The 19,337-nt window shown below is 36.0% G+C and overlaps 1 protein-coding gene across 16 annotated transcripts in view; it reads right to left on the bottom strand.

Moving 5' to 3' along the window:
* The window catches only part of PTPRD (protein tyrosine phosphatase receptor type D), a 2,332,625-nt gene that overhangs the window by 1,452,660 nt on the left and 860,628 nt on the right, over positions 1–19,337 (bottom strand). For all 16 annotated transcript variants that reach the window (XM_058431780.1, XM_058431782.1, XM_058431784.1 and 13 more), the window contains exon 5: positions 3,137–3,178. The gene's annotated coding sequence lies outside the window, so the exon portion shown is untranslated. The remainder of the gene's footprint in view (positions 1–3,136; positions 3,179–19,337) is intronic.

The raw sequence follows: 19,337 nt of genomic DNA, 5'->3' as shown, positions 1-19,337 counted from the left end.
ACACTTACTGCTACTATCATTGTTTGACTTCAGACAACACAGTCTTTATTTCACTGTCCTTCTTCTTTTTTTGATAATTTGCACTAGAAAGTTTATTAACCCCTAAGTACTTTAATTTCTTTTGTCATGGCACAGAATGAATTGAAAATTATATATTTTTAAATACACACAATCACATTTAAATATTATGCATTCTTGACAACCTCTCACCCTCATGCCTCTGTATATGACTGACACCTAGCCAATTCCTCATCATTTTTTAAAATATATGAAGTTTCAACCCCTCCAAGAAGCCAGATTGATTAAAATTTATTTTATATTTGCACGACCCCCATTCCATGAGAACCCCTCCATTGTAGCCTATTATCATATTGTGTTAAAAATAATGTATTTACATGTCTCTTCCCATCTAAGATTATAACTCCTATGAAGGCAAATAATATATCTGTTTCTTCTTTGTACCCTTAGCACCTAATGCCATATGACACATAAGTATTTATTAATGAGAGTTGAAACAAACATTTGAACTAAAATATTATGGGCATGTTATGGAGGTATAATTTTTTCTAATCTATCTACGTTTTATAATGTGTTCCATCTTTGATCATACTAATGAAACCTAAAATTAAATCAAATGCATTCAAAATATGCTTGTGCAACATGAAGACCCTTTACGTATGACATATAAATCTTTAAAAAATAAATGAAATTTTGATAAATAAGAAGTTCGCAAAAACTGTTGCCCCACTTCAAAGAAAAGAGTGCCCACCTAAAAATATAAAGACAAATATTATCACATGGGCTTACATAACTCAAAACTTACAAATGTATATTAGAAACATTCCTCTTCTATCAATAGGATGATTGAGATGATTATTAAGAAGTTTAAAACAAAATCCAGCTGATTACAGAAATGGAAAAAAGTAAAATAATATTTATTAAATGTTTATTACATAACAGATATAAGAAACGCTTTAGGCTAATTGTATCATTTTAATGCCTCCACAACCCCTGTGACAATTCTTAATAAATTCATTTTATATCTTAGGTAGCTTCTCCAGGATTCCACAGATAGTAAGTGACAGACTCATACTTCAAACCCAGGAAGGTTCAATTTCAAAGTCACGATCCCCCCAACTGCCTCACAGTGTAATAACCCCTAGGAAATGTTCAAGTTTTCAGTTCATTACCAGAAATATCATTCTCTGGAATATCAGGAGAAAAGAGTAGTAATGACTAACAGCAGGCTCAAGGTTGAAGCTGCACATCCATGGGAAACTGAGATTATTTGCATTGTGCTGTGTTTGATTTAGTTCCTGCCAAATGTCATGCCAAAGCCTTGACACAACAGAGATTTGTGCCTGGAGCCATTCATTCCTTGTCTGGCAGTGCACGTCAGCTGGCTTATTTTCTTTGGATATTCTAAAGTCACATTTGTCTCTTTACAGATTTGGAAAATGACTAAAAAATTATATGAAAAAGAGTGGCAAAAAAATATCTGGGAGAGTTTTCCATTTTATTATCTCCGAAAATTATTAACATATGCATTTATAGGATGCTTTCTTTTTTCATATGAGTAACACTGCAGAACATATACAGTGTGTTTTGGGCCAAATTAAAAATCTGAGTATGTACATATAACTGTATTTCCCCAAGCATTACGTTTGCATGAGATAGAACAGGCATCAATTACTATTGATACTGTATATGCCTACATTTTTCTGATAACCTCAAACCAATGATGCCCAACTTTTATTTCAATGTAAAATTACTCTAATACAGGGAAAAATAAAGAGCAGTGACTCATCAAGTCACGTGTGGGGCTGGAAGAACCTTGAATAGGATAGCTGATTTAGAGAAGTTTTAGAGAAACCATCGTCAGACATTGTGAATCAATTCGATATTTAAATATATCTACAGAAATGATAACTAACCTTCTCCCACTACTACCTAATCCTAAAGCTTACGTAAATTCTTTTATTTGTTTATTTATTTTTGAGACGGAGTCTCGCTCTGTCACCCAGGCTAGAGTGCACTGGCATGATCTAGGCTCACTGCAAGCTTCACCTCCTGGGTTCATGCCATTCTCCTACCTCTGCCTCCCAAGTAGCTGGGACTACAGGTGCCCACCATCACGCCTGGCTAATTTTTTTTTATTTTTAGTAGAGACGAGGCTTCACCATGTTAGCCAGGACGGTCTCGATCTCCTGACCCCGTGATCGGCCCGCCTCGGCCTCCCAAAGTGCTGGGATTACAGGCGTGAGCCACTACACCCAGCCTGTAAATTCTTTATATGTTAGTTCAAGCAATTTTTCTCTTGTTAATTTCTCTTTAGAGAAGGCCTGTTAATTAATAGCTCCTGCATGTGATATTTGTCAGTTGTCATCCTCCTTCACGACTGTCCTCAGGAATCTTAGTTCCTTTACTCAGTACTCACAGGTTTTCCTCTATGTAACGTTTATTCATCTTATACATTTTCTTTTCAACTCTCTCTTATAATTTATAGTTCATGATCTTTTCAATAATTTTTAATAACATCTTTTTTCACGATAGCATTCCAGTTTGAAATAACAGGCATTGTGTATTAACCTTGAACTATCCCCCCTATCTTTCATGTAGTACGTTTATATACTGTTTACTGAGCTGTTAATGTGTTTATTCTTCTAATTCCTTCCTCTTTTTAAATTGATTTTAATTCTTAATGTATTTCTCTATTTGTTCCCCCAAAACCTAGATACTTTTACGTAGTTCCTGCCTGATAATTTAACTTACATGTGTCCTATTTCGATAATTTCATCTTCAGAGTCATTAAAGACATGTCAAACATCTTTCATCAATCTTTGAATAGTTCCATTATTTAATGTGCAAGAGCGTTTGTGTTAACAGTTCTTTGAATATAGATTGTATGGATTAAGGCTTTCTGTACCCAGACATTGTTATATATTTGATAACCAGAGTTCTAATTCTGAAATTTTCTCACTATTACATATTACCAGACAAAAAGTGCATGTCCCATGATATAAACATGAACTATAATACTGTATTTCTAAGCATGCAACAGTAATCTAATTATTGTCATAATGTTTTTATACTTCATTTATGGAGAAATTTTGAAATATATTTTAAATATACTCACCTTTGTCCAAGGCACATTCTGCTGTGGTCTCAGGACAGAAACCTAATATAAAAGAAAGAATATTTCTATTAATATACTTAGTAAATGCATAGATTGAGAAATACCAATATATAAAACTAAAAGAAGAACAAATTTTAAAACTCAATCATTGCTCATATTGTGTATCTTCCCATTAATTTCAAAAAGAAGTCTTATCTTTTTTTTAATTAAAGCTCATTAAGACAAAAAAGACAGAATGCAAATATTCTGTAATACTTCACAATTTGAACCCAAAGGACTTCTGTTCCTTTATGTCTTCAAATAAACTTTCCAGGAAAAAATTATAGAAAGAAAGAATATATACAGATATCAATTTTATGCAAAAAATCAAACACCACTTTTCAAAAATGCTACATGAATTATTTGATTTAAATCAGAAAGATGAGGCAGGTTAAATAGATTTTATAATAAAAGCATTATAATGTTTGTTCATCCAAAAGTGGCAGTGAAGCACTCATTTAAGTTAACAGATATACTTTTATAGTAATTATGTTTCAAAAACTTTCAGGCAATGAATCTAGAATGAAAGCACAGATAATAGATTTAAATATGTTCTAATGAACTTGAGTACTTTAAACATCAAAAGACAAAATAGAATTGCTGAGCTAAAGCACCAAATTTCTATTATTTCTAGCTTATTATTCGATTAGATGCAGTGCCACATTTCTAAATATGTTCAGAAACTCGCCTACCTAAAGGCACAGATTATCTGAATCTGAAAACTCACAGTGCAAATGTGATAAATCTAATTATAAGAAGTTCAATTAAATGTAGAAGGAAAACACCACTGGCTTTGTTCATATGTCCTGGCATTCTATCTGCCTAAAATTTCCAGATGTAAGAAACTGACCAGAAAAAAATCTATCTTGTGATCTCGATCACTATTTTGGAGTAAAATTTTTTACCATGAATGAAAAATAACACCCATAAAATTCAGAAGTATAAGCAATTTTCTTCCATATTTAATATTTTCAAACTCAAAGAATTTAAGTTCTAGAAAAAACCTAACTGGATCATCAAGTAAACTCAATTCAGACTTATGATTTAAGGGGTTGTTATTGTTATATGAAGATGCCTATGGAGCTACTGGGTGATGGAAGGAAATCAGGTTACTGTGTGTTCTAGAATGCTCCCTAAGCTATCGTCGAAACAGCGCAAAATACAAGTGCATCCATACATACACCATCACTTAGATCATATAATACTTAGCAACACGATGTTGTTGCTTAAAATACATTTATGCGTGTGGTTTTATACATATATAAACTCCCCTAGGACAACTTTATTTGATGGCCAAAACTAGTCTTTTTCACACCTCCTAGATTTTATTTGAACCTTGGTTCCTTGGATAGCTAATCGGCCCACACTGTAGACTACTTACATACCCTCTCTGAGACTTGAATTTTCATGTACAATGAAGCGGTTGTAAAGATTAAATGAGTCATTACAAATAAATTGCTTAGAACAGTTTTTGGGACAGAGTAAGTGACTAATAAATGTTAGCTATTACAACTATTAACATCTGAAAAGTAAAATATTAAATAATTTTGATATTTTAAATATACTTAGGTCTTATTCATAACTGATATTTCTACTCTACCACCCATCAGTGTAAAAACCTTAGCTTGTGTTTCTTCTCTTATTATGTTCAAAATAACTGAGAAACACAAGTATGGATGATAAACTTTATTCATGAATTTTGCATCAGAGAAATCACAGTAAAAATGGCAGAACTGTTTTTTTTGGCAGGGATGAAATGAGGCATTTTAAATTCTTCCTAATAGCTATAATTTTATGTTCTATGCTTACATGTAGTCTGGCATGACTAGAGAAACAGAAAACCTCCTTAAATGACAAGGAAACAAAGTTTTCCGCAGGTCACATAAGAATCCAATTGTCTGATAGCCATGAAAATAAAAGTATGAGGTAAAGGGATTGCTTAAACCTCTGAATAGTCAGCATTACTGCCAGGCTATGATGAATTTATCACAGATAAACATGGTAATCAAGGTTGAGCTTAAAGTGTAAACAGACAAACTTCAGTTTGTAACATGCACATTAGCCATTAGGAATAGCCTGGGCATTATAATCGGATTAAGTTTATTTGTTCTGATTTTTCTGATAGGCACATACACCCTACGATGGGAATAAGTTATAAAAAGAAGGAGAGGAGGAGGCATATTTACTATTTAAGATTGGTTTAATTTAACTTTAATATAGGCTATTAGGAGGAAATAAGACTTCAGAAGACAAAAAGAGAAAATGAACAAAATAACAACAACAAATAAAAGAAGAAAAATAAAACAACTATGAGCTTAATAAGAAAAGTTCTAAAAGTCAAGCTTACAAGGTGGACAATATATTTTGTAAACTACATTTTAACCAGAAGCCCTTTTATACACTGGTGGTGTCAAGCTTACAGGGTGGACAAGATATTTTGTAAACTACGTTTTAACCAGAAGCACCGCCCCCGCCCCCCGCCTTTTTTTTTTTTTTTTTTTGAGACGGAGTCTCGCTCTGTCGCCCAGGCTGGAGGGCAGTGGCGCGATCTCTGCTCACTGCAAGCTCCACCTCCCAGGTTCACACCATTCTCCTGCCTCAGCCTCCCGAGCAGCTGGGACTACAGGTGCCCGCCACTGCGCCCGGCTAATTTTTTGCATTTTTTAGTAGAGACGAGGTTTCACCGTGTTAGCCAGGATGGTCTCAATCTCCTGACCTCCTGATCCGTCCGCCTCGGCCTCCCAAAGTGCTGGGATTACAGGCGTGAGCCACGGCGCCTGGCCACCAGAAGCCCTTTTATACACATGTACAGAACGTGCAGGTTTGTTACATAGGTATATATGTGCCATAGTGGTTTGCTGCACCCATCAACCCGTCATCTAAATTAGGAATTTCTCCTAATGCTATACCTCCCCTAGCCCCCCACCCACCAACAGGCCCTGGTGTGTGATGTTCCCCTCGCTATATCCATGTGTTCTCACTGCTCAACTCCCACTTACAAGTGAGAACATGTGGTGTCTGGTTTTCTGTTCCTGTGTTAGTTTTCTGAGAATGATGGTTTACAGCTTCATCCATGTCCCTGCGAAGGACATGAACTCATTCTTTTTATGGCTGCATAGTATTCCATGGTGTATACGTGCCACATTTTCTTTATCCAGTCTATCACTGATGGGCATTTGGGTTGGTTCCAAGTCTTTGCTATTGTGAACAGTGCTGCAATAAACATTCATGTGCATGTGCCATTATAGTAGAATAATTTATAACCCTTGGAGTATATATCCAGTAATGGGATCGCTGGGTCAAATGGTATTTCCAGTTCTAGATCCTCCAAGAATCACCACACTGTCTTCCACAATGGTTGAACTAATTTACACTTAAACCAAAAGTGTAAAAGCATTCCTATTTCTCCACATACTTTCCAGCATCTGTTGTTTCCTGACTTTTTAATGATTGCCATTCTTATGGTGTGAGAGGAATTTTATATGACATCACAATTTAACAAGTAATAACCAACGTCATTTTTAAGAAAAATATGGTGGTTTAATCTTATTTTTTAAAAAATTTACACCAAAATAACAACTGAACTACCATAAGCAAAACTAAGATACATCTGTATTGGTATTACTTATATAAAGATGCAATATGTTCAGTGACTTGAACTAAAACTAATCCTTGAACACAGTATTATTGTCACCATTTAATGTAATCTAAAGTGAAATTTTCCACTATGCTCATTGTGCTTGTTTTCGAATGTCTCACTCCTATCATAATACTCAGAGTACTTAATCCAATAAAATATGAATGTTTTCTTAATATTGATTTAGTGATGTTGACAACATAAAAAATGGGCCATGTTTGTTTGTTGATTGCTTCCAAGTATATTCACTGCACAGGTCGAAAATGTGGAGAAAAAAATAATTCCATAAACAGTTCATTAATTACAGATGGATTTCTAGAGCTAAAGAAGTATATTGATGAAATGAGAAGAGGAAGGGTGGCAGGTGAGGGGATTTTTGTTTTCATTGTTGTTATTTTACAGTTATTGTGCTTTAAAAGAGAGGTCCATATTTACAGCCTAATTGGAAATGGTCAAATATGCATAGTAATGCAGTATCATTAGACCTACAAATCTTTCCTGTGTTTTGACTACAATAAGAGGTAGCACTATAAATTGAAAAGCAATTTACAATTCTTACAAAAGCAGATGGAAGCCAACAATTATTACTTCACCACAGCAGAATCACTATTTTACTCAAAAACAAATTAAATGATCAATCACAATGATTTATGCACCTTATGCCCAATCGGAATGTTGTAAAGTTGCTCAAGATTATGTTCTTTTTCCCACCTTTATTAACTATTAGTATCTAATAAATTTGGCTACATAATATATCCTTATAATTTCCAGAGATACACATAAAGTCAATGTTTTATATCATTTCTTATCACTGTCTATTTCTTTAAAGATATCTGAGAGTTAACACATTCATAAGTAAGTGTACGTATGTATAAGCTGCATTTAAAAACATATTTCCAAACCTAATTCATATTATGAAGTATGTAATTATTTTATGTCATTTGTGGTCAAAACTCAATGTATCCATCTTGTTACTGTAATGGAACCAACCATGTCACACATGACAAGTTCATAAGCATAAGAAGTTGAGCTTATCGTGGAAGACTTTCTCTCAGTTGTATCATTGTTTCCCTGTCAAAGCTGTCAGAAGATCATAAAGATAGGCAGCAGAGTTACTCCACATCACCTTATTTAAATGTTAAGCCTTTAAAATAACTTACTTTTTTCAACCTATCTTGGAGGAACTTTTAACTTCATTTTAATTTCCCTACTGACATACGACCCAATTTCAAGAGCATACATCCCTACTGATGTGTGACGTTTCAATAGACATTCTGTATTCCAAAGAAAGATGCTCTATACAGCGTGTAAACTGAATTTAAGGAATCAAATAAAACTATTATTCAATCTAATGTCTTTGTATCTGCTTAAACCAGATGTGTTGTAAACAGAATGACTTCAAAATAAATTCAGAACAATAAGTGTGCAACATATTTTACTCCCATAAAAAACAGTAATGATGCCATAATAATTAGTGAATAAACAGATAAGCATCATTGTTTATTTGCATTACATTTTAAGAAGAAACTAGAAATGTCAACATATTGGTGTTATGAGCTGAATTGTGTCCCATAAAATTCCTGTGTTGAAGTCCTAACCCCCAGTACCTCAGAATATAAGTGTATTTAGAGATAGGGTATTTTAAAAGGTCATTAAGTTAAAATAATGTCATTAGTTTGAGCCCTAATCCAATGTGACTGGTGTCATTAAAGAAGAGGAGGTTAGAACACAGCGAGAGACACACAGAAGGCAGACCACATGAAGACACAGAGAAGACGGCCATCTACAAGACAAGGAGAAAGGCTCTCAGAAGAAATTAACCTTGCTGATAGCGTGGTCTTGAGCTTTTAGCCTCCAAAATCATGAAAACATACATTTCTGTTGTTTAAGCTACCCAGGGTGTGGTACTTTTCTATGGCAGTTCTAGTAAACTAATACAACTGATAATTTCCAGTTAGAGTGTAGCTTTACACAAATATGTGACAGGGGTAAATTTTATCCTCAGTGTTCTTGCATTTTACATTTCACATTTATCTCTCATGGGCTCATATAACGGAAGCTCTCTTAATATTCCTAGGTTTCAAAGGGTTGTCCATCAGTGGACACAAGCTTCTCTTTCCTACTCTGCAAATGCCTTCTAAAGCAATCTATTGACCTGAAGAGAGTCTATCACAAATACTTTAGTTACTGAGAATAGCTTAGCATGTATCTGTCTCTGAGGATATCTGTCTATATAAAGTAGATATTATCTTTTTTCATATAGCAAGCCTTTCACATTGTTTTGAGAATAATGAGCACGTGTGATAAAATTGCCATCTTCACTCATTGCTGGTGGCACTGTAAATTGAAAAGCAGTTTACAAGCATGCATCAAAGTCGTAAAAAAAATTTGCTCCCTTTTACTCAGTTATTTCACTTCTAGGAATCTCTCAAAAGGACATATTCACATATGCTGACAAACACTGATGTATTCTGATCATCCATTTCAGTACTATTTATGCTAGTCTCCTTTCTAAAATAGGAAATAAGCTAAATGCCTTATCATAGAATAAACAAACTGTAGTATTCCCATAGCACATAGGAAATACTGTGCTTTTATTTGTAAACCATGCTTTCAAAGATAACTTACTGGCATATGAATATTAAGTGAATTTTATGGTTTTAGATGAAGAGATAAGTGTATAAAAAGATCTCATTGGGTTAAACTACATTAACACAAGAAAATCAAGAGTTCCCTTTAATGTCAACCTCCTTTCCTTCCTCATCCCCCCAAATGAATAGTTTCTTTTTATAAATCAGAGTAAAACACTCAGAATAAAGAAGGATATATTCCTCACAAGCATTTTTTGGCTGAGTTCATCCTCTTAGGAAGCCCAGGGAGAAGAATGTTTTTTCCCCACAGTTATAATATGTGAATACAATGTGGTACCTGCTTCACTCTTGAAGTCTCCTGCTTCTCTCTAATATATACATAATGATTGACAGTGATGACATCCAATTAAAACTTCTCCTTTCTCATTTGGAGGATCAGAAGGTAATCTTCCTTAATTCTCTAACAGAGGTATTATAGAATATCTCATGACATAAGACATAAAAAATAAAGAGTATTCCATCCTCTGCTCCATTCCCTTATTATAAGTTACATACACTGCTATATTAGAATGAAACAGTCTAAGCCTTGTTGTACCATGATCTCCAAGTGAGAGTTTAGCAAATTCATATTTTTACAAATAAAGAAAGCATTGTAAAAGGCACCTGGTTATGAATGCCAATTTATGCTGCTGAAGCAAGACTGATACCAGGCTGCCTGGAACATTCCAACATCCAATTCATTTTATAAACTGTGAACAGACAGGTGCAAGGCCCTTTTGGTATAGTCTACCCACAGAAATCTTGGGGGAAAAAAAAGATAACCACTGTTATTAGTGGTTATCTCTGAGTGGTGATTTTCTTTATTCTGCATCTTTAAATTATTTTTCCACCATAATATTGTATTGCCTGTATGGGCAATGTCAATGTTTTATTCCAGAGGAGTGAAGTGCTAATCTCCCATTCTACAAACATGAAAAACAGGCCGGACTCACGAAGGTAAGTGGACATCTACTCCACCTTTGCACTAAGGTCTGCCTTGTTCAAGTCATAGTGCTCAAAATGAGTTATACTGACAATCCTAAGGATATCAGGAATCAAGAGTTCCAAGTCACAGTGTGCCCCATAGCTAGAAATGCTGAATCATCAGGTGCTATCTGGCTCTTTAAGATCATTAAAATACTTGGAGTTTGATTTTCATCTTTACCGTCCTAGAGAACTTTTTATCTAAAATTCAAATTTCCTAAATTTAGAATTTTGGGGGCTAAGAGAATATTGATACACATTTACATACATTCATATTTGAAGACATATTTTACTACCTAAACAACAGTGCACTGGTGAAAGTGCAAATTCCTTTTAACACAGTGGATAGGGTGATGATTTGGGCTCAGCGTCCAAGGGATCAAGCACCAGGTTCCATCGTTTATTAACCTATGTTCTTTAAGAAATCACTTGTCCTTACTAGGAACTGTAGTTGTCTGATTAATCTCATAGGGAATACTATCAAGTTCAACAGCCAGCTAAGGCCATCAGCCTAAATAAATATCTGTACCTGTAAAACATTCTATATATGAGCTAGTAGTTCTATTCATCAGGCATTGAGCTCTTCAGTTTGAAGGATCCATTATACTTTTAAATGTGATGTAGGCATTCATATAGAAGCCTTGAGGGAGTTATTTTTTAAAAAAAAATATTCTAAGTAAATGCTAAGCATTACAGTGTGTCATAGCCTTAACATATTTCTTTTGTCTCCGTTTTGTTAACATATTGTAAACCTGGCAGTCTCCAGGAGGGTTAATTGTTATATTCTTTTGCTGTTTTATTCATGATAGTACCTCATAAATGCCTGATCTTCAAAACAATCATAAGCCACAGTAACAGAAAACAAAGTAATAATGGAATTAATGTGGAGTAATGGCAGCACTGACATTAGGCTGGGTTTGTACATTATTATCGAAATGTAGCATTAGTACCTGAAAAGGAGGCAAGATGAAGGAAGTAAGTCCCTCATTATTTCTGAGAGCTAAACTTGAGCACCAGTTTGGAGAGTCGAATGCTCTATTATCATCAGTCTGTAACAGGCATTTATGTATCTGTCACCCCAAAAGATCATCAACTAATTACATTAATAATCAAATCCCATTTTCCTGTGTCTTTTCAATTTTAACCACAGAGAATTTTATCCACGAAGGTCACTTGCTTTATTGTACTGCTAACACAGACATATCACCATTAATACTTGAGTTAAAATATTTCTCTGAAGCTGAAGGGCTGGTTCCTTGTGAATTTTAATCTATGGGTTTTAGGAAGGAGCAGATCAGGGTCCTAAATTCAGGTTTAGTCAGAATCTCTCCAGCTTTGGGCAAGTTATTTAACCTGTTTGACCTCATTTCCCTCATCAGAGAATAAAATAATTAGAATTACAATCAAATAATTAATTCACCTCTGTATTTCTAGGATTTTACACCTAATCTTTCTTTTGGAGCGAAGAGTAGTAGATAAAAGATTCATGCAGCATTCAGAGGCTAGAATTCCTAATTGATCTCCTCACCTTCAATTTTATCTTCATCCAATCTCCCTTTCATTCTATTATAGGGAGATTACTAAAAAGCAAATTCTTGGCTGATTACCGTGGCTCACGCCTGTAATCCCAGCACTTTGGGAGGCCGCGGTGGGTGGATCACAAGGTCAGGAGATCGAGACCATCCTGGCTAACATAGTGAAACCCCGTCTCTACTAAAAATAGAAAAAAAAAAAAAAATTAGCCAGGCATGGTGGCGGACGTCCGTAGTCCCAGCTACTTGGGAGGCTCAGGCAGGAGAATGGCGTGAACCAGGGAGGCGGAGCTTGCAATGAGCCAAGATCAGGCCACTACCTCCAGCCTCGGCGACAGAGCAAGACTCTGTCTCAAAAAAAAAAAAAAAAAAAAAAAGCAAATTCTTTTTATGTCACTCCCACTAAAGTTCTTAAAGAGCTTCTCATCACCTAGGTTAATATAAGTACTTTCTGGTAAAAGATTTTATCAAGTGAGTGACTCCTGCCTTGCTCAGCAGGCTTACATCTTACATGCCCACATTTAGCCACGCCCACGTTCTGCTGGAGGGAAACTAAACAACTTGCTGTCCACTGAATATGTATGTTCTCTTTCATTTTTGAATGTTTAGATTCTATTCCTTGTTCTTGGAATACCCTTCTCCTGTTTCTCCTCCTATCTAAAACTCTACTGAGGTTAATTCTTTCAGTACTTAGTTCATACCATCCCCCTTTCCATCTTTATCCTAGTCTTAGTTGTATGTTCCTAATTCCTCTTATATCTCTTGAACTGGTGTGCCATAACCCTTTCCTGCAATTGTTGCTTTACTGGTCTATGTCTTCTATTACACTTATGAGCTCCCAGCCCTAATATATTTTGCTTTTTGATTTTTCTCATCTAGCATCTAGCATAATGCCTGGCACACAACAGACACAGAGAAAACATCTGTTGAATGGATGTATGAAAAAATAAACAATACGATTCATAGCGTAATTTATTATTTGTTGCTCTTTTTGCATGTGTTGAATCCAAAATACGGTCTACTCCCTTCTAGCTAACAAGAAAAAAAAAGAACACGCTAGTTTAACAACCTAATCAGCCATTACATGTTAAAATGAAGATAGTGACTTTTACTAAACTTTTCCTTTTCTTTAAAATTACTTTTTTTTAAAGCCTTAAACTGAAAACAAAAGGAAGATCAATATGGTCTCATAAAGCACTATTTATATTCTCTTTCCAACAACTGCTCACTTCCACTTCATAGCACACCAGACAACAGAGCCCATTCATTAACTAGATAATAGCCAGCTAATTTTACACACACATTTTCCAGTCAGTACATACTTTCTCCTATCCTCTGGGTTGAAAGGCATAAATTCAGGGGATCAATTTTCTAGTCATTCACTAAAAATACCTTTTAAATTGAACATCCATGTGAGGACAGTCTGGGTACCACTGAAGAGTTGTTTTATAAACACACAGCTTGCCATGTACGACTTTACAGTTTGAAACAGATATGCTAGTTGTTATGGCTAACATGTACTATAGTAAGAACACTGGCAAGTAGAAAATTAGAAACACTCCTACCTCTGGTCCTCAGATGTTCCTCAATAAAACGAAATGATCAAAATACATTTTTAAAAACATTCTAAGTCCAGGATACTTATTTTGGAGGAGAAAAATCTTTCATAAATATCTGGTACCAATTTCCTCTGAAGCATCCCCAACACAAATAAAAATATGCATATACATGCACACACACACACACACACACACACACACACCCCTAAATGTTTATCTGTCAAAAATAAATTCAACTATTTAAGATAATTATATAATTCCAGCTAGGTGTGGTGGCTAATGCTTGTAATCTCAGCAATCTGGGAGGCCGAGGTAGGTGGATCACTTGAGCCCAGGAGTTTGAGACCAGCCTGGACAACATGAAAAAATCCTGCCTTTATGGAAGAAAACACAAAATCTAGCCAGTTATGGTGGCACACGCCTGTAGTCCCAGCTACTCAAGAGCTGGAGGTGGGAGAATTGCTTGAGCCAGGAGGTCAAGTTTTCAGTGAGCCATGATCACATCACTGCACTGTAGTGTGGGCAAAAGAGTGAGACTCTACCTCAACAACAAAAAGTTAAATAAATAAGTAACTCTGGAAACATGTTGATATTCTATACTAATATTAAAGAAGGTTTTAATGGTTTTTTTGTAAAATGCATTATAATCAGTAAAATGCATAAATTGTAAATTTCTGTAAAGAGAATTAGAGTACCATCAGGTGAAAACATCATACTCTTCAACACAATTACCCCAAATGGGTTTATACATGAGACATTGTCTATAATGCCATCTGAATAGAAGAAAATGCTAGAAAAGCTTGGACAAAGAGGATATTACAAGAATAGGACTAGCACTAGCTGTGATTCCTCAAGAAAGGCAATGATAGAGAGGGGAGACAAGATGGCAGAAGAGACACAGCAAGGAAGTGCCACTCCCATTGAGAGAGAGCCAGTTATTGACTAAACCACCATAATATGGGCAGATGTTTGGAAACAAAAAGCTGAGGTGGATGGAGAGGCAACATTGAAGGCAAGGCTGAAGAGGAAGGAAGTTAGGAACCCTGCACAGCATGAGGGAATGCTAGGGCTAGTTCCCAGCCCTGAATGGCTCCTGGGAGAGGTGTGAGTGCGGGAACTAAGGGATAACTCACTGTCTCTATGGACCTCTAGGATCCTAGCTACAGGATAAGCTGTGTCCTCCATGAATATGTGATCTGGCAGGGGGATCTCCCTGGGGAAAAGGCAGAGACACGCCTTCAGGTGGTGTGTAGCACAGAAATGTTTGTGTGCTGGGCAGCTCCAGCAAAAAGTAGCCATAGATGCCCATCCCCTGGAACTCCCCGATTCCCGGAGGCGTTGTTCTCAGCTGACCTCTGAGTCAGCAGAGGGCAGGACTGGCTTCCCCATGACTAAGGCATGTCTGTTTTGTAAGCCCTGCTGTCTGTCTGCCCCTCCCGTGCTCCCTGTCTGCCCCCTCCTAGGGCCCATGCATAGCCACTCTGCAGGAACAGGTACACAGTGTAGCCTTAGCAGACCAGCCTGAGTGCTCTACGTTCATACACTCCTGGCGATCCAGAATTACATCAGATCCCCAAACACAGCTGGAACCTGACCTAGGCCATGTTCTGGTGCCTCCAGGCTATGGCACAAAGTATGGGAGGACAGAGTTATTCCTACCAAACTACCAATGTCATTCTTCACAAAATTAGAAAAAAAATTCTAAAATTTATATGGAACCATAAATATCCCCAATAGTGAAAGCAAACCTAAGCAAAAAGAACAAAGCCAGGGGATCACACTACCCAACTTCAAACTATACTATAAGGCTAGAGAAACCAAAATAGCATGATACTGGTACAAAAACAGAGACATAGACCAGTGAAACAGAATAGAAAACTCAAGGCCTCATACCTACAGCCATGTGATCTTTGATAAGACTGACAAAAAAAAAAAAAAATAGAGAAAGGACTCCCTATTCAATAAATGATACTGCTAGCCATATACAAAAGAATGAGATTAGGGCCTTACCTTTCACCATATACAAAAATTAACTTGAGATGCATTAATGATTTAAATGTAAGACCTCAAATTATAAAAATCCTAGAAGAAAACCTAGAAAACACAGTTCCAGACATTGGCCTTGACAAAAAAAAAAAAAATTGGCTAGGTTCTGAAAGCAATTACAACAAAAACAAAAACTGATAAGTGGGACTTGATCAACTAAACAGCTTCTGCACAGCAAAAGAAACTATCAACAGAATAAACAGACAACATACAGAATGGGAGAAAATATTCACAACCTATGCATCCAACAAAGGTGTAATATCCAGAATGTATAAGAAACTTAACTGCAACAAGCAAAAACCAAGTAACTTTACTTAAAAAATGGGCAAAATACATGAACAGACACTTTGCAAAAGATAAACAGGCAGCCAAGAAACATATATAAAAAATGCTCAACACCATTAATCATCAGAGAAATGCAAATCAAAACCACGGTGAGATACCATTTTACACTAGTCATAATGGCTATTATTAAAAAGTCAATAAACAACAGCTGGTAACGCTGTGGAGCAAAGGAACACCAACTTACATTCCTGCCAACAAGGTTTAAGTGCTCCCTTTTCTCCACAGTCTCATCAGCTGTGTAAATTAGTATGTAAATTAGTTCAGCCATGTGGGGAAAGCAGTTTGGAGGTTTCTCAAAAAACTTAAAATAGAGTTACCATTCAACCCAGCAATCCCATTACTGGGTATATACCCAAATGAAAATAGGTCATTATGCCAAAAAGACACATATGCTCATATGTTCACCATTGTGTCATTCATCATAGCGAAGACGACATGGAATCAGCCTAGGTGTCCATCAGCGGATTGGATTTCTTTTTTTAAAGAGGTGCATATACACCAGGGAATAATATGCAGAAATAAAAAGGTAGGAAATCACATTCTTTGGAGCACTATGGATGGAGCTGGAGACCATAATCCTGAGTAAACACAGAACAAGAAAGCCAAATATTGCGTATTATCACTTGTAAGTGGGAGCTAAACATCGAACACACATCGACATAAACATGAGAACAATAGACACTGTAGATTCCAAGAGGGAAGCATGCTTTGAAAAACCACCACTGGGTACTATGCTTACTACCTGAGTGCAATATACCTATGTAACAAATCTGGATATGTACCCGTGTATTTAAAATAAAAGTTGAAATTTTAAAAATAAAAAATAAAGGCAATAAAAAAATACCCAATTTTCAAATGGGCAAAGCATCTGAATAGACATCTCACCAAAGAAGATATATAGATAACAAATATGCATATGAAAAGATGCTGATCATATATCATTGGTAACAAAGAGTTACCATCAAATATTAGCAAACACAGAATAACAAGGACTCTTATTAATTGCTGGTATAATAATGCACAAATGGCACAGGCACTTTGGAAGACAGTTTGGTGGTTTCTTACAAAGCTAAATGATATGATTTAACCATCACACACCTAGGTATTTACCAGAATGATTAGAAAATTTAAGTCCTGATGAGAACCTGTGCATTAATATTTAGAGCAGCTTTATTCATAATTCTCATAAACTGGAAGCAAATAAAATATCTATGAAAAGAGGAGTTTATAAACAAACTCTGATACATCCATGTAGTGGAATAGTATTCACTGATAAAATGACATGAACTATCAAGCCAAGAAAAAGCATGGAGGAACGTGAATAAAAAATGACTGAAAGAGGCCAGTCTAGAAAATCTGTGCACTGTATATTCCAAGTGTATGACTTTCTGTAATAAGCAAAGCTATGCAACATAAAGATCAGTGATGGCCAGGGGTTGGCAGGGAGGGTGGAGAGGGAGGAACAAATAGGAGGAGCACAGAGGGTTTTCAGGGCAGTGAAACTATTCTGCGTGATGCTTTCATGGTGGACATTAGGTATTAGTCAAAACCCACAGAACATACAAGAACAGCAATGAACCCAGATGTAAACTATGGAAATCAATTAATAATAATGCAGCAACAGTGGTTCATCAGGTGTAACAAATATATCAAACTAAAGATGGTAATGGGTTTAACAGTGGGAAGAGGGAATTCCTTGCTATAAACTCAATACTTTGTATATCTAACACTGTTCTAAAAATAAACTTAAGTAATTTAAAATAATTTAATAGTGTATATTATTTTATAAACATTCTATTAAAAATACGCAAAAATGCTCAAGTTAAATACTATGTAATGGGAAAAAAAGAGACAATGGTGACATTGGAAGAAGAAAATCTAGTCAAATTTAATCAAATCAGTAAGATCTAATTGACCAATAATATACAGTTGCCTAATTGAAGTGTTAGGTGTGGCTATTTGGAGACATGTGAAGTCATGTAACACAGGAAGTCTGAAGCACCAAGCACACTGAAACACAGTAGGTGCTAAACAAGTGTTTGTTTCCTTTCCCTGCTTATGCTGAAACTTTTGGAGTTTAGCATTAATGAACTTTACAAATTTCTCGAAAAGACTATTCTCTCTCTATCCAGTAGGTTTTTACACAATCCCTTTTGCTAAGACCCATCTTCCCTCTATTATCTTTTCACTAACATTTTTTGTCCGGTTTTTTTTTTTGTTTTTTTGTTTGTTTGTTTGTTTTTTTTTAGAGGGAGTCTCGCTCTGTCGCCCAGGCTGGAGTGCAGTGGCGCAATCTCGGCTCACTGCAAGCTCCGCCTCCCGAGTTCACGCCATTCTCCTGCCTCAGCCTCCCGAGCAGGTGGGACTCCAGGCACCTGCCACCACGCCCTGCTAATTTTATTTATTTTTAGTAGAGGCAGGGATCGAGACCAGGATGGTCTGGATCTCCTGACCTTATGGTCCGCCGTCTCAGCCTCCCAAAGTGCTGGGATTACAGGCGTAAGCCACCGCACCCGGCCTTTGGACTCAATTTTGATACCTTTCTCCAGAAGTATTCTTTGACTCCAGGTGGTTGCTTGGTTTCTTTTTCCAGGAATTTTCATAATATCCTGCAGTCATCTCAACACAGTGTGTATATGTATGCACGAACATGGTAAGTATCTCAGTAAACACTCCCTGGATGTCATAAGATATACTGTCTTACAGGTACCATTAAGTCCTAATTAAAATTATAATTTAAAATGCCGATGAGATTAAGATTTTCTAAGAATTCCTAACCCCTTAAAGTTACTAATCACAATGTCTATTGCTACGATTGTTCATTGACTGACGGTCCGTCGACTGGAGGAACACATTTGCATCTTTAAATGATTATTGAGAATCATAGACTAACTGAGGTATGTTACCAACTGATTAACTGAGGAAAATGGAAAGAATATTTTCTAAACATTTAACAGATGAGGAAACCCTAGGTTGTGATAAATAAAGAAACATACAAGAAAACCTAGGCAATACCATTCAGGACATAGGCAAGGACTTCATGTCTAAAACACCAAAAGCAATGGCAACAAAAGCCAAAATTGACAAATGGGATCTAATTAAACTAAAGAGCTTCTGCACAGCAAAAGAAACTACCATCAGAGAGAACAGGCAACCTACAAATTGGGAGAAAATTTTTGCAACCTACTCATCTGACAAAGGGCTAATATCCAGAATCTACAATGAACTCAAACAAATTTACAAGAAAAAAACAAACAACCCCATCAAAAAGTGGGCAAAGGACATGAACAGACACTTCTCAAAAGAAGACATTTATGCAGCCAGAAAACACATGAAGAAATGCTCATCATCACTGGCCATCAGAGAAATGCAAATCAAAACCACAGTGAGATACCATCTCACACCAGTTAGAATGGCCATCATTAAAAA

The sequence above is a fragment of the Hylobates moloch genome, unplaced genomic scaffold, assembly GCF_009828535.3.
Source record: "Hylobates moloch isolate HMO894 unplaced genomic scaffold, HMol_V3 SCAFFOLD_19, whole genome shotgun sequence".
NCBI lineage: Eukaryota > Metazoa > Chordata > Mammalia > Primates > Hylobatidae > Hylobates > Hylobates moloch.
This window is presented reverse-complemented; position numbering and strand designations above follow the sequence as displayed.